This window comes from Triticum aestivum, chromosome 2B (assembly GCF_018294505.1).
Source record: "Triticum aestivum cultivar Chinese Spring chromosome 2B, IWGSC CS RefSeq v2.1, whole genome shotgun sequence".
NCBI lineage: Eukaryota > Viridiplantae > Streptophyta > Magnoliopsida > Poales > Poaceae > Triticum > Triticum aestivum.
Window position 1 is genome coordinate 148,954,418 of NC_057798.1, and position 15,414 is coordinate 148,969,831.

A 15,414-nucleotide genomic window follows, 5' to 3' on the forward strand; every position below is an offset into this window, starting at 1 on the left:
TTGCCTTGATCTTCTCTAGGTTAGCCTCAATGCCTCTGTTAGAAAACAGAAAACCCAAAAGCTTCCCTGCGGGCACACCAAAAACGCACTTGGCTGGGTTAAGCATCATCTTATAGACCCAGAGATTATCAAAGGTTTCCTTCAGATCATCTGTCAAGGTCTCCTTCTCTCCGGATTTCACCACAATGTCGTCCACATAAGCATGAACATTGTGCCCAATCTGATTGTGAAGACAGTTCTGCACACATCGCTGATAAGTCGCCTAGGCACTTTTAAGCCCAAAAGGCATAGACACATAGCAGAAGGCTCCAAATGGAGTAATAAAAGCCGTCTTCTCCTGGTCCTTAACTGCCATCTTGATCTAATGATATCCAGAATAAGCATCCAAAAATCTCAAACGCTCACAACCCGCCGTAGCATCGATGATTTGATAAATACGAGGGAGAGCAAAAGGATCAGCCGGACAAGCCTTGTTTAAGTCCGTGTAATCCACACACATACGCCAGGTGTCGTTCTTCTTAAGCACGAGCACCGGGTTAGCCAACCACTCTGGATGAAAAACTTCAATGGTAAACCCGGCGCTAGGAGTCGGGCCACTTCCTCACCAATGGCCTTACGCCTCTCCTCATTGAACCGCAGAAGAAACCATTTGGATGCCTTAAATTTTGGATCAATATTGAGAGTGTGCTCAGTGAGTTCTCTCGGTACACCCGGCATGTCAGAAGGTTTCCATGCAAAGATGTCCCGGTTCTCACGGATGAACTCGACAAGCGTGCTTTCCTATTTGGGATCCAGATTGGCACTGATACTGAACTGCTTTGATGAATCGCCAGGAACAAAATCAACTAGCTTGGTGTCGTCCGCCGACTTAAACTTCATCACCAGTTCATGCTCTGTGGTAGGCTTCTTCAAAGACGTCATGTCCGCTGGGTCAACATTGTCCTTGTAAAACTTCAACTCTTCTGCTACACAGACCGACTCAGCATAAGCCGCGTCGCCCTCTTCGCACTCTAAGGCTACCTTTCGACTGCCATGAACCGTAATGGTCCCTTTGTGACCCGACATTTTGAGATGTAGATAAACATAACACGGCCGCGCCATGAACTTGGCATAAGCCGGCCGTCCAAACAGAGCATGATACGAGCTCATGATCTTAACCACCTCAAAAGTTAACTTCTCAGCCCTAGAGTCGTTCTCATCTCCAAAGGCCACCTCCAGTTAAATCTTGCCAACTGGATACACCGACTTACCAGGAACCACCCCATGGAAAACAGTATTGGACTGCTTAAGTTTCTTATCAGTTAACCCCATGTGACGAAAGGTTTCATAATAAAGGATATTAATGATGTTGCCTCCATCCATGAGTACCTTAGTAAACTTGTAACCACCAACCTAAGGTGTCACAACCAAAGCCAGGTGACCCGGGTTATCAACCCGGGCGGGTGATTCGCCCGATCCACATAATGGGTTGCTCAGACCATCGCAAGTACTGGGGAACTGCCGGCTCAACGGTGTTCACCGCCCTCTTGTGAAGCTTCTGGTCCCGTTTGCACAAACTAATGGTGAAATAATGATACTGCCCACTGCTCAACTGCTTTGGATGACTTTGATACCCGGATTGCTACTGCTGCTGACCCCCTTGACCAGATTGCTGGTTACCTTGATTATATCCACCCTAGTTATTTTGGTGGCCCTGAAAGCCGGAACTAGAGCCGCCACCTCCATAACCCGGGCCATGAAAACCATCGCTGCCTGAGCCGCCACCTGGCCCATTATTGTTGTCAAACATGTTAGAATTCTTCAAAGCCTTCATGATCGTGCAGTCCTTCCACAGATGAGTGGCTGGTTTCTGCTGAGTGCCATGCCTTGGACAGGGCTCATTTAGCAACTGCTCAAGAGTGGGGCCTGACCCGCCGGACCGAGGAGGTGGTCTCCCCTTATGTCGTTGATTGTTGCTCTGTGCATCGGTGTTACCCATAAATTCCAAGCTACCGTCAGCCTTACGTTTCTTGTTACCTCCTTGATTCATCGGGTTATGCTGAGGACCCTTGCCATTACCGCTCTTATTTCCCTTCCCTATCCTCTCATCGTCAGACTCGGGATCATTGGTACTATCAGAGTCGGCGTATTTGACTAGAGCCGCCATCAGCTGGCCCATGTCATTACAATTGCGCTTGTGCCGCCCCATCTTCTGTTTCAGAGGCTCAAAACGGCAAATTTTCTCCAATATTAAGACTACAGAGTTGGCATCCATCTTATCAGATGAATGTATTATGGCCTTGACCCGGCGCACCCAACGGGTTGTGGATTCACCCTCCTCTTCCTTTCAATTAGTCAAGTCCACAATTGACATGGGTTGCTTGCATGTATCTTTGAAATTCTGAATAAACTGGGCCTTTAACTCTGCCCATGAACCGATGGAATTGGGTGGTAGCCCCTTCAACCAAGTGTGGGCCGTTCCATCCAACATCATGGTGAAGTACTTGGCCATCGCAGCGTCACTGACTTCCAGTAGTTCCATGGCCATCTCATAGCTTTCAATCCATGCCCCCGGCTGTAAGTCGGCCGTGTAATTAGGAACCTTCCGAGGGCCCTTGAAATCCTTGGGCAAACGCTCATTATGCAGAGCCGGCACCAGACAAGGGACACCTCCAGTCCTGGTGGTCACACCGGCCTCAATAGAAGTCGTTGAATAAATCAGAAAAGACTGGTAAGCCACCCACTGAGTCGCCTGCTCAGCCGCCCGCACAGCCTCTTGACGTATTCTGCCCTGATCAATCAAGTTAGGAACTCTATCACGCGTCGGGTCATGCCCACGCGGCTGGTCATAGTGTCGGTCATTGCTTGAAACAGCCGCTGAATCCATGTGCCTGTTGTAGCTTGGGCTCCCGCTTGGGCGAGGGGTCGAGTGAATTCTGTCTTAACTATAAGAATATGCCTCCTGCTGCGCCAAAGCTGTCTGAAGAAGTTCTCTAACCCTCCGTGTTTCAACCGCCGTCGGTGAGTCGCCATCCGCCGGGAGAGCCGCCAATCGTGCTGCCGCTGCGATCATGTTCTCCAAAGGGTTAGAATAATGACCCGGTGGTGTTGACACATAATGAGGCGGAGCAGTATTCAGACGCGGAGGCTCCATCACTCGTGGATGAACCGGCATCCCATCCCCGAGCATTGCAACTTGGTTTACCTTCGGCGGGTTACTGGGCCCTGTACCGGGTGTGCGAAAGAGGTTTCTAGGATCATAAACCGGGGGCAGACGGGATTGAGTCTTATGGTACCTTCTCGTCATGACCTCATTTGACGCGTTCTGATCCATCGTAAGCTGGAAAGCCTGCGACTGAATCCGCTGAGGTTGAGCATCCAGATCCGCCCGCTCTACGGTCATCCCGACGTCCTCCGCCGCCAGGTCTTCCTTAGCTTGCACTATATCCTGCTTTAACTGTGCTACTTCCGCATCATGTTGAGCTTGGTCCGCCGGGTTAACCACAGCGGTTAATAGAGCCGTCATCTTATCCATGAGATACATCAGCACCTGAGCTGGTGGGCATGTAGGGCCTCCTACCCTGGCTGCCACTGACCTGGAGGTTATCGCTGCTGTAGCCGTAGAGTTTTGGCCGGGTTGCGTGCCAGCCATAAAGATCCCAACTCTTCTTGGAGGCTCAAAGGGGTCCGGAATACTGCTGCCATCGGAACAACCCCTGAGCCCGCCGTTTGTAGTTGATATAACGAATTCATCTCACCCGTGGACGACTCATCATCAGAACAGATGGCCGTCTCACCAGCAGACACAGATCCTTCAGAAAATTCCCCTCCATGGATGCATCCCATGAAGGCACGCTTCACGGCAGGTTGAGCCCGGGCAGGTCTCCCACGCTGAGCCGTCTTGACGATGTTGGTGCAGATGTCCAGCTCAGGGCCCGGCTCGCCGATCTTGCCGATGAAGACGTGGATTCCGCTGAAGGGGACCCGATATCCGTACTCAATTGAGCCGGCGTCGGGGCCCCAGCCTGCATCGTCGATATAGAGCTTGCCGCGACAACTCTTCGTCATACGGCCCACAGCTTATCCCTTGATCCTTTCGAAGCTGCCCTTCAAGAACTCAAATCCACCATGCGTTGGTCCCACGGTGGGTGCCAACTGTCGTGGAATTGTCACGTCAAATGTCCTAGTGAAAGGACTTAGTCGTGGAGCCATTGCAACTAGGAAGCTTAAAGGGGTTAATAGGGACAAAGGACACGGGGTTTATACTGGTTCGGCCCCTTGCAGTGAAGGTAAAAGACTATGATCTAGTTTTGAGTCAGATTGCTTATGTCTCGATAACCAGGGGGCTAATCCGCTTGACCTAGTTCTCGATCTGATCTTACTTGTCCTGAACCGCCGCCGGGTCGTCCCTTTATATACAAAGGTCAACGCCCAGCGACTCACAGAGTCCCAGCCGGTTCGTAAACAGTGTCCGGCTCGGTCTCTCTATATTCCTGCCTTACAATACAAGTTACATACAGATGGCGGTTTATCTCTACAGGCCTTAAGTCGCCTTTGGGCTTTGGGCCCTTAACTGAACCGCCATCTTCCAGCGTCGTCTTGGGCTTCAAGAATCGTCATAGGTATAACCCGGCCCCTCCTGGGCGGGTCATACCTAATAGTTATATCCCCAACACTACTAGTTTCAAGAAAAAGGGCAAAGGGAAGAAGGGGAACTTCATGAAGAACGGCAAGAAAGTTGCTGCTCAGGAGAAGAAACCCAAGTCTGGACCTAAGTCTAAAACTAAGTGCTTCTACTGCAAAGGGACTGGTCACTGGAAGCGGAATTGCCCCAAGTATTTGGGGGATAAGAAGGATGGCAAAGTGAAAGGTATATTTGATATACATGTTATTGATGTGTACCTTACTAATGCTCGTAGTAGCGCCTGGTATTTGATACTGGTTCCGTTGCTCATATTTGCATCTTGAAACAGGGGCTATGGATTAAATGAAGATTGGCTAAGGACGAGGTGATGATGCGCGTGGGAAAAGGTTCCAAGGTCGATGTGATCGCCATCGGCACGCTACCTCTACATATACCTTCGGGGTTAGTTTAGACCTGAATAATTGTTATTTGGTGCCAGCGTTGAGCATGAACATTATATTTGGATCTTATTTGATGCGAGACGGTTATTCATTTAAATCAAGGAATAATGGTTGTTCTATTTATATGAGTAATATCTTTTATGGTCATGCACTCTTGCTGAGTGGTCTATTTTTGTTGAATCTCGATCGTGATGATACACATGTTCATAATATTAAAGCCAAAAGATGCAAAGTTGATAATGATATTGCAACTTATTTGTGGCATTGTCATTTAGGTCATATCGGTGTAAAGCGCATGAAGAAACTCCATGCTGATGGACTATTGGAATCACTTGATTATGAATCACTTGATTATGAATCACTTGGTGCTTGCGAACCATGCCCCATGGGAAAGATCACTAAAACTTCGTTCTCCGGAACAATGGAATGAGCTACTGACTTATTGGAAAAAATACATACAGATGTATGCGGTCTAATGAGTGTTGAGGCTCGTGGCAGGTATCATTATTTTCTTACCTTCATAGATGACTTGAGCAGATATGGTTATATCTACTTAATGAAGCATAAGTCTAAAACATTTGAAAAGTTCAAAGAATTTCAGCGTGAAGTGGAAAAACATCGTAACAAGAAAATAAAATTTCTACGATCTGAACATGGAGGTGAATATTTGAGTTACGAGTTTGGTCTTCATTTGAAACAATGTGGAATAGTTTCACAACTTACGCCACCTCGAACACCACAGCGAAATGGTGTGTACGAACATCGTAACCGCACTTTATTGGATATGGTGCGATCTATGATGTCTCTTATTGATTTACCGCTATCGTTTTGGGGTTATGCTTTAGAGACGCTTGCATTCACTTTAAATAGGGCACCATCAAAATCCGTTGAGACGACGCCTTATGAACTGTGGTTTGGCAAGAAACCAAAGTTGTCGTTTCTTAAAGTTTGGGGCTACGATGATTATGTGAAAAAGCTTCAACCTAATAAGCTCGAACCCAAATCAGAGAAGTGTGTCTTCATAGGATACCCAAAGGAAACTATTGGGTACACCTTCTATCACAGATACGAAGGCAAAATCATTGTTGCTAAGAATGGATCCTTTCTAGAGAAGGAGTTTCTGTCGAAAGAAGTGAGTGGGAGGAAAGTAGAACTTGATGAGGTAATTGTACCTTCTCCCTTATTGGAAAGTAGTTCATCACAGAAATCAGTTCCAGTGATTCCTACACTAATTAGTGAGGAAGATAATGATGATGATCATGAAACTTCAGATCAAGTTACTACCAAACCTTGTAGGTCTTCCAGAGTGAGATCCGCACCAGAGTGGTACGGTAATCCTGTTCTAGACGTCATGTTACTATACCATGGTGAACCTACGAACTATGATGAAGCGATGATGAGCCCAGATTCCGCGAATTGGCTTGAGGCCATGAAATCTGAGATGGGATCCATGTATGAGAACAAAGTGACGACTTTGGTGGACTTGCCTGATGATCGGCAAGCCATAGAAAATAAATGGATCTTCAAGAAGAAGATCGATGCTGACGGTAATGTCACTGTCTACAAAGCTTGACTTGTTGCTAAAGGTTTTCGACAAGTTCAAGGAGTTGACTATGATGAGACTTTATCACCCGTAGTGATGCTTAAGTCTGTCTGAATCATGTTAGCAATTGACGCATTTTATGATTATTAAATTTGGCAGATGGATGTCAAAAACTACATTCCTGAATGGATTTCTAGAAGAAGAGTTGTATATGATGCAACCAGAAGGTTTTGTCGATCCAAAGGGTGCAAGTTCCAGCAATCCATTTATGGACCGGTGCAAGCCTCTCGGAGTTGGAAGAAACGCTTTGATAGTGTGATCAAAGCATATGGTTTTATATAGACTTTTGGAGAAGCCTGTATTTACAAGAAAGTGAGTGGGAACTCTGTACCATTTCTAATATTATATGAGGATGACATGTTGTTGATTGGAAATGATATAGAATTTCTGGATAGCATAAAGGGATACCTCAGAGAAGTTGCTTACATATTGGGCATCAAGATCTATAGAGATAGATCAAGACTCTTAATTGGACTTCCACAAAGCACATACCTTGATAAAGTTTTGAAGAAGTTCAAAATGGATCAGTCAAAGAAAGGGTTCTTGCCTATGTTACAAGGTGTGAAGTTGAGTCAGACTCAATGCCCGACCACTACAGAAGATAGATAGAAAATGAAATTCATTCCCTATGCTTCAGCCATAGGTTCTATCATCTATGCAATGTTGTGTACCAGACCTGATGTGTGCCTTGCTATAAGCATAGCAGGGAGGTACCAAAGTAATCCTGGAGTGGAGCACTGGACATCGGTCAAGAACATCCTGAAATACCTGAAATGGACTAAGGATATGTTTCTCGTTTATGGAAGTGACAAATAGCTTTTCATAAACAGTTACATCGAGGCAAGCTTTGACACTGATCCGGATGACTCTAAGTCACAATCCGGATACGTATTTTTATTGAATGGAGGAGCTGTCAGTTGGTGCAGTTCCAAGCAGAGAGTCGTGGCGGGATCTACGTGTGAAGCGGAGTACATTGCTGCTTCGGAAGCAGCAAATGAAGGAGGTTGGATGAAGGAGTTCATATCTGATCTATGTGTCATACCTAGTGCATCAGGTCCAATGAAAATCTTTTGTGACAATACTGGTGCAATTGCCTTGGCAAAGGAATCCAGATTTCACAAGAGAACCAAGCACATCAAGAGATGCTTCAATTCCATCCGTCATCAAGTGTCGGAGGGGGACATAGAGATTTGCAAGATACATATGGATCTGAATGTTGTAGACCCGTTGACTAAGCCTCTTCCACGAGCAAAACATGATCAGCACCAAAACTCCATGGGTGTTAGAATCATTACTTTGCAATCTAGATTATTTACTCTAGTGCAAGTGGGACACTGAAGGAAATATGCCCTAGAGGCAATAATAAAGTTATAGTTTATTCCCTTATTTCATGATAAATGTTTATTATTCATGCTAGAATTGTATTAACTGGAAACTTAGTACATGTGTGAACACATAGACAAAACACAGTGTCCCTAGTATGCCTCTACTTGACTAGCTCGTTAACCAAAGATGGTTATGAGTCCTAACCATAGACATGTGTTGTCATTTGATAAACGGGATTACATCATTAGGATAATGATGTGATGTACATGACCGATCCGTTAGCTTAGCATTATGACCCTTCTAGTTTCATTGTTACTGCTTTCTTTGTGACTTATACATGTTCCTCAGACTATGGGATTATGCAACTCCCGAATACCGAAGGAACACTTTGTGTGATATCAAACGTCACAATGTAAATGGGTGATTATAAAGATGCTCTACAGGTGTCTCCGAAGGTGTTTGTTGGGTTGGCATAGATCGAGATTAGGATTTGTCACTCCGTGTTTCGGAGAGGTATCTCTGGGCCCTCTCGGTAATACTCATCACTATAAGCCTTGCAAGCAATGTGACTAATGAGTTAGTTGCAGGATGAATTATTACGGAATGAGTAAAGAGACTTTCCGGTAATGAGACTGAGCTAGGTATGATGATACCGACGACCGAATCTTGGGCAAGTAACATACCGATGACAAAGGGAACAAACGTATGTTGTTATGTGGTTTGACCGATAAAGATCTTCGTAGAATATGTAGGAGCTAATATGAGCATGCAGGTTACGCTATTGGTTATTGACCGGAGATGTGTCTCGATCATGTCTACATAGTTCTTGAAACCATAGGGTCTGCACGCTTAACGTTTGATGATGATATGTATTACGAGTTATGTGTTTTGATGACCGAAGTTTGTTCGGAGTCCTGGATGGGATCACGGATGTGACGAGGAATCTCAAAGTAGTCGAGACATAAAGAATGATATATTGGACCATGTTATTCGGACACCGGAAGTGTTCCGGGAAATTTCGGGTAAAACCGGAGTGCTAGAGGGGTTACCAGAACAATGGGCCACCATGGGCCCTAGTGGAGAGAGAGGAGGGCCGCAGGAGGGCTGCCCCCCTCCCCCTTGAGTCAGAATTGGACAAGGGAAGGGGGCGCCCCCCACCTTTCCTACTCCCTCTCCCTCTCCTTCCTTCCCCCTCTCTTCCTTGTGATGGAATCCTACTAGGACTAGTAGTCCTAGTAGGACTCCCTCTCCTTGGGCGCGCCCCTAGGGACAGCCGGCCTCCTCCTTTATCCTTTATATACGGGGGCAGGGACACCCTAGAACCCACAACTTTTTCTTAACCATGTGTGGTGCCCCCTTCCACAGTTACACACCTCGAACATACCATCGTAGTGCTTAGGCGAAGCCCTGCGCCGGTAACATCATCATCACCGTCGCCACGCCGTCGTGTTGATGAAACTCACCCTCGTCCTCAACTGGATCAAGAGCACAAGGGACGTCATCGAGCTGAATGTGTGCTGAACATGGAGGTGTCGTACGTTCGGTACTTGATCGGTTGGATCGCGAAGAAGTTCGACTACATCAACCGCGTTAATGAAACGCTTCTGCTTTCGGTCTACGAGGGTATATGGACACACTCTCCCCTATCGTTGCTATGCATCACCTAGATAGATCTTGCGTGATAGTCGGAATTTTTTTGAAATTACCGCATTCCCCAACATAACCCCCTCGCAAGCATCTGCTACTACGAGAAAAGTATTAAGATAAAATCTAACCATGGAGTTAGACTTTTGGATCCAAATCAGTCCCTTATGAAGTAGCGCATAAACTAGGGTTTACGCTTTTGTCACTCTAGCAACCCATCATATAATAACTACTCCACAATGCATTCCCTTAGTCCCAAATATGGTGAAGTGTCATGTAGTCGACATTCACATGACACCACCAAGGGAATCACAACATACATATCATCAAAATATCAAACACATATCAAATTCACATGATTACTTCCAACATGACTTCTCCCGCGACCTCGAGAACAAAAGTAACTACTCACAAATGATAATCATGCTCAAGATCTGAGGGGTATTAAATATCATAATGGATCTGAACATGTAATCTTCCACAAAATAAACCATATAGTAATCAACTACAAGATTTAATCAACACTACTAGTCAGCCACAAGTACCAATCTAAGGTTCCGGTACAAAGATTGAACACAAGAGATAAACTAGGGTTTGAGAGGAGAAGGTGATATTGAAGATGTTGATGGAGATTTCCCTCCCAAAGATGGGAGAGTTGTTGGTGATGATGATGGGGATGATTTCCCCCTACGGGAGGAATGTTCCTCTGGCGGAATCGTTCCGCCAGAGGGCAAAAGTGATCCTGCCCAAGTTCCGCCTAGAGATGGTGGTGCTAAGTCTTGAGCTTGCGTTGGTTTTCCTTGAAGAGGAAAGGGTGATGCAGCACAGTAGCGTAAGTATTTCCCTCGGTTTTTGAGAACCAAGGTATCAATCCAGTAGGAGGCTCCTCACAAGTCCCACGCACCTACACAAACAATCAAAGAACTCGCAACCAACGCGATAAAGGGGTTGTCAATCCCTTCACGGCCACTTGCGAAAGTGAGATCTGATAGAGATAATATGATAAGATAAATATATTTTTGGTATTTTATAATATAGATTGGAAAAGTAAAGATGCAAATAAAAGTAGATTGAAAGCTTATATGATAAAGGATAGACCCGGGGGCCATAGGTTTCACTAGTGGCTTCTCTCGAGATAGCATAAGTATTAGGTGGGTGAACAAATTACTATCGAGCAATTGATAGAAAAGCGAATAATTATGAGATTATCTAGGCATGATCATGTATATAGGGATCACGTCCGTGACAAGTAGACCGACTCCTTCCTGCATCTACTACTATTACTCCACACATCGACCGCTATCCAGCATGCATCTAGAGTATTAAGTTCATGAAGAACAGAGTAACGCATTAAGAAAGATGACATGATGTAGAGGGATAAACTCATGCAATATGATATAAACCCCATCTTCTTATCCTCGATGGCAACAATACAATACGTGCCTTGCTGCCCCTGCTGTCACTGGGAAAGGACACCGCAAGATTGAACCCAAAGCTAAGCACTTCTCCCATGGCAAGAAAGATCAATCTAGTAGGCCAAACCAAACCGATAATTCGAAGAGACTTGCAAAGATAACTTAATCACACATACAAGAATTCAGAGGAGATTCAAATATTTCTCATAGATAAACTTGATCATAAACCCACAATTCATCGGATCTCGACAAACACACTGCAAAAAGAGTTACATCGAATAGATATCCAAGAAGAGGAAGGAGAACTTGGTATTGAGATTCAAAGAGAGAGAACAAGCCATCTAGCTAATAACTATGGACCCGAAGGTCTGTGGTAAACTACTCACAACTCATCAGAGAGGCTATGGTGTTGATGTAGAAGCCCTCTGTGGTCGATTCCCCCTCCAGCGGAGCGCCGGCGAAGGCTCCAAGATGGGATCTTGCGGATACAAAAGGTTATGGTGGTGGAAATAGCTTTTCGTGGTCGCCTTTGATGGTTTCGAGGTACATGGGTATATATAGGAGGAAGAAGTACGTCGGTTTGGACGCCCGAGGGGCCCACGAGATAGGGGGGCGCGCCTAGTAGGGGGGCGCCCTCCACCCTCGTGGCCGCCTCGAGAGCTTCTTGACTTGCACTCCAAGTCCTATGGATTATGTTCATTCCAAAAATCACACTCCTGAAGGTTTCATTCCGTTTGGACTCCGTTTGATATTCCTTTTCTTCGAAACACTGAAATAGGCAAAAAAACAGCAATACGGGTTGGGCCTCCGGTTAGTAGGTTAGTCCCAAAAATGATATAAAAGTGTAAAGTAAAGCCCATAAACATCCAAAACAGGTAATATAATAGCATGGAACAATCAAAAATTATAGATACGTTGGAGACGTATTAGGTGGCACTTCATCCCGAAAGTCCTCCTCTCATTTTTTCTAGGTCAAAATGATCTTTATACCAGATGATGGGCACCGGAGGTGGGCCGAGGAGGGCACAACCCACCAGGGCGTGCCTAGGTGGGTTGTGCCCACCTAGTGGGCCTCCTCCGATAGTTATTTGCTCCAGTATTTTTCATATATTGCAAAATAATTCTTCGTAAATTTTTAGCTCATTTGGAGATGTGCAGAATAGGTAACTCTGACATAGCTTTTTCAAGGTCCAGAATTCCAGCTGCCGGCATTCTCCCTCTTTGTGCAAACCTTATATATTATGAGATAAAAGGCACTAGAAATACTCCAAAAAGCATTATTGTGCATAAAACATTATTAATAATAGTAGGAAAACATGATGCAAAATGGACGTATCAACTCCCCCAAGCTTAGACCTCGCTTGTCCTCAAGCGAAAAACCAAAATCGAAAAACATGCCCACATGCTTAGAGAGAGAGGTGTCGATAAAAACAAAATACGGACATAGAAGCATCATGTTTATTATTATAACAGCAAAGAAACTTTAACATAAACTTTATCATACAACGTTTATCATATAACTTCTCATGAACAGGTAACAATTCATAACAACATTGAAGTATAAAGCATAAACCTTATTGAAAAACAACAAATTGTGTTCTCAGTCAACTTTGCAACTACAATTCATCATATTTTCAGGAAGGGTCACGTGTGGGAGCCTTTTGGCAAGTCCACATACTCAACCATCATTTAACCTTTTATGATTGCTAACACTCACAGCATACCCATGAACAAAAAGTTTCAACCAGACACATAGAAATGTAGGGGCTTGTAGTTTTGCCTCCCAACATATTCACCTCAAGGATGATGTTAACAATAATAACTCATGCCCACTCATATCCAACTCGATATATGTTCCTAGATCTTTCCACAACACATGATGCTTGCAAAAAGAGAAAATAAAAAGGAATAGGGAAGAATACTTTGACTCTTACATAAAAATAAATGCATACAAGTAAAAGATATGCGTTTCGCAGAGGGGAGCAGAAGTTGCCATGCGCTTTTTGATTGTATGCCAAATCCCTTAATGCAAAAGAATGTCACATTGTATTTCCCCTTATGATAGCAACCATTATTATGCATTCTATCGCTTTTATTATTTTTCCATCACAAGTTCGTACAACGCTCAATTTTCTCTTACACTAAATGATCCAACACATTTAGAAGCAATTTTTATTGCCTTATTGCACCGATGACAGCTTACTTGAAGGATCTTACTCAATCCATAGGTAGGTATGGTGGACTCTCAAAATAAGATTTTGGGTTTAAGGTTTTTGGATGCACAAGTAGTATCTCTACTTAGTGTAGAATTTTTGGCTAGCAAAGATATTGAGCAAGCACCGCATGTTGAAGGATCTATGACAATATAACTTCTATGTGAATATGAACAAACATAAATCATTACGTTGTCTTCCTTGTCCAATGTCAACAATTTTGACACATAATATTTAATGGGGGCTCACTATCATAAAAGATGTCCAAGATAGTGTATTTGCATGTGAATCTTCTCTTACCTTATTATTTCTTTCATGAACTGCATCATTGACCAATACTATGTTTGTCAATCTCCAATAAATTTTACCACTTATACTTTTCTTATGTGATGTCATTACTTACCATAAGATTAGCATATGATCTTTTTCATTTATTTTCCTTTCTTTTTGGTTGAAACAAAAAGGGTAAAGAAACAAAACTCAAACTGCTCTTTATTATATATCTCGCATACAATTGCATAGATAGAAAGATCACTAAGCAAGCACTCGAAAAGAAAGGATCGAACTAAATTTTTTTCAACTAAATCATAGGATAACTAAAGCTCGAACTAAAATAGATAAAGGCAAGGATAGTGGTGGTGATACGATACCAGGGCACCTCCCCCATGCTTGGCACAAGCCAAGGGGAGTTCCCATACCATGAACTCAAGTCTCCTTCGATAGGGAAGATGATGATGGTGGTGGTGATGTAGTAGTGGGCTTATCCTCCGGCTTCCATGGCAGCGGCTCACCATCATAAGAAGAAGCGTGAGTCTCCCGAGTCCTGCGACTTCAAGCTAAACTCATACCTTTAAATCTCGCCTCATATTCAAAAACTTGATTTTGGAGATCATAGATTTGGCTTTGCAGAAAATTGATTTGCTCGTTGAAGGTGAACACGATGTCCTTCATGGATTTTCCATCCACCTTGAGATCATGGGTGAAATCCGCGATCATGAGGTGATTGGCATTGAGTTCACACTCCACCATCCCCTTGCACTTTAAGACCTCCTGCTCCATGGTTTTGAGCCTCACCTCCATGGTTCCCATCCTTTTGGGCCCCTGGACGTCCCTGATATGGAGCACCCCCTCATGCATCTCGATTGCTTGAGGGTGCTGCATCACCTCCCACAAATACGGGCTGATGACATTCTCGAAGAACTTGTCCTTGGAGGAACTCGAAGCGGCCATGGAAATCTAGATCTGTCAAAAAACAGCAAGAGAGAAGAACAGAAGATTTGTCCGCCATACGGTGGTTAAAACGTTCAAAGGGTATATGAAGATTTTTTATCTTGGAAAACAAGCAAACGGGAGAAAACAGAGTCGGGAAGGTTCCCAAGGTGGGCACAACCCACCTGGGCGCAGGAGGGAGCCCAGGCGCGCCCTGGTGTCTTGTGCCCCCTTGGGTGCCTTCCTGGTTGTTTCTTATTTTCCTAATTTTTAAAATATTCCAAAACTGACAGAAATATTTTTGCGGATTTTTTGGAGTCCGTTTACTTACCGTATCACCTACCTCCTCCTTTTAGTATTCTGGAGTGTTCCAGAAGGTTTCCTTTACGTGTTCCTCCGGTGTCATGGTTTGAATAATATTGCTTTCAATATTAATAGGCGTACCTGAGATATAGTGCTTAATTCTTTGCCCAATGACCACCTTCGGGTTAATTAGTACCTTCTGCATTATTGATCTTGATGGCTCCAGAACGATAAACTTCTTCGATGATCTATGGTCCTTCCCATTCAGAGAGAAGTTTTCCTGCAAAGAATCTGAAATAAGAGTTGTACAAGAGGACATATTCCCTAGTTTGAATTCCCGCTTTTGGATTTGTTTTGCCATGCCATCTTTTAACTTTTTCTTTGAATAGTTTGGCATTTTCATAAGCGTGGGTTCTCCATTCATCTAATGAGCTAATATCAAATAACCTCTTTTCACCGGCAAGTTTCAAATCATAGTTGAGTTCTTTAATTGCCCAATATGCTTTGTGTTCTAACTCAAGAGGCAAATGACAAGCTTTTCCATAATCCATTTTATAAGGAGACACACCCATAGGATTTTTATATGTTGTTCTGTAGGCCCAAAGTGCATCATCCAGTTTCTTAGACCAATTCTTTC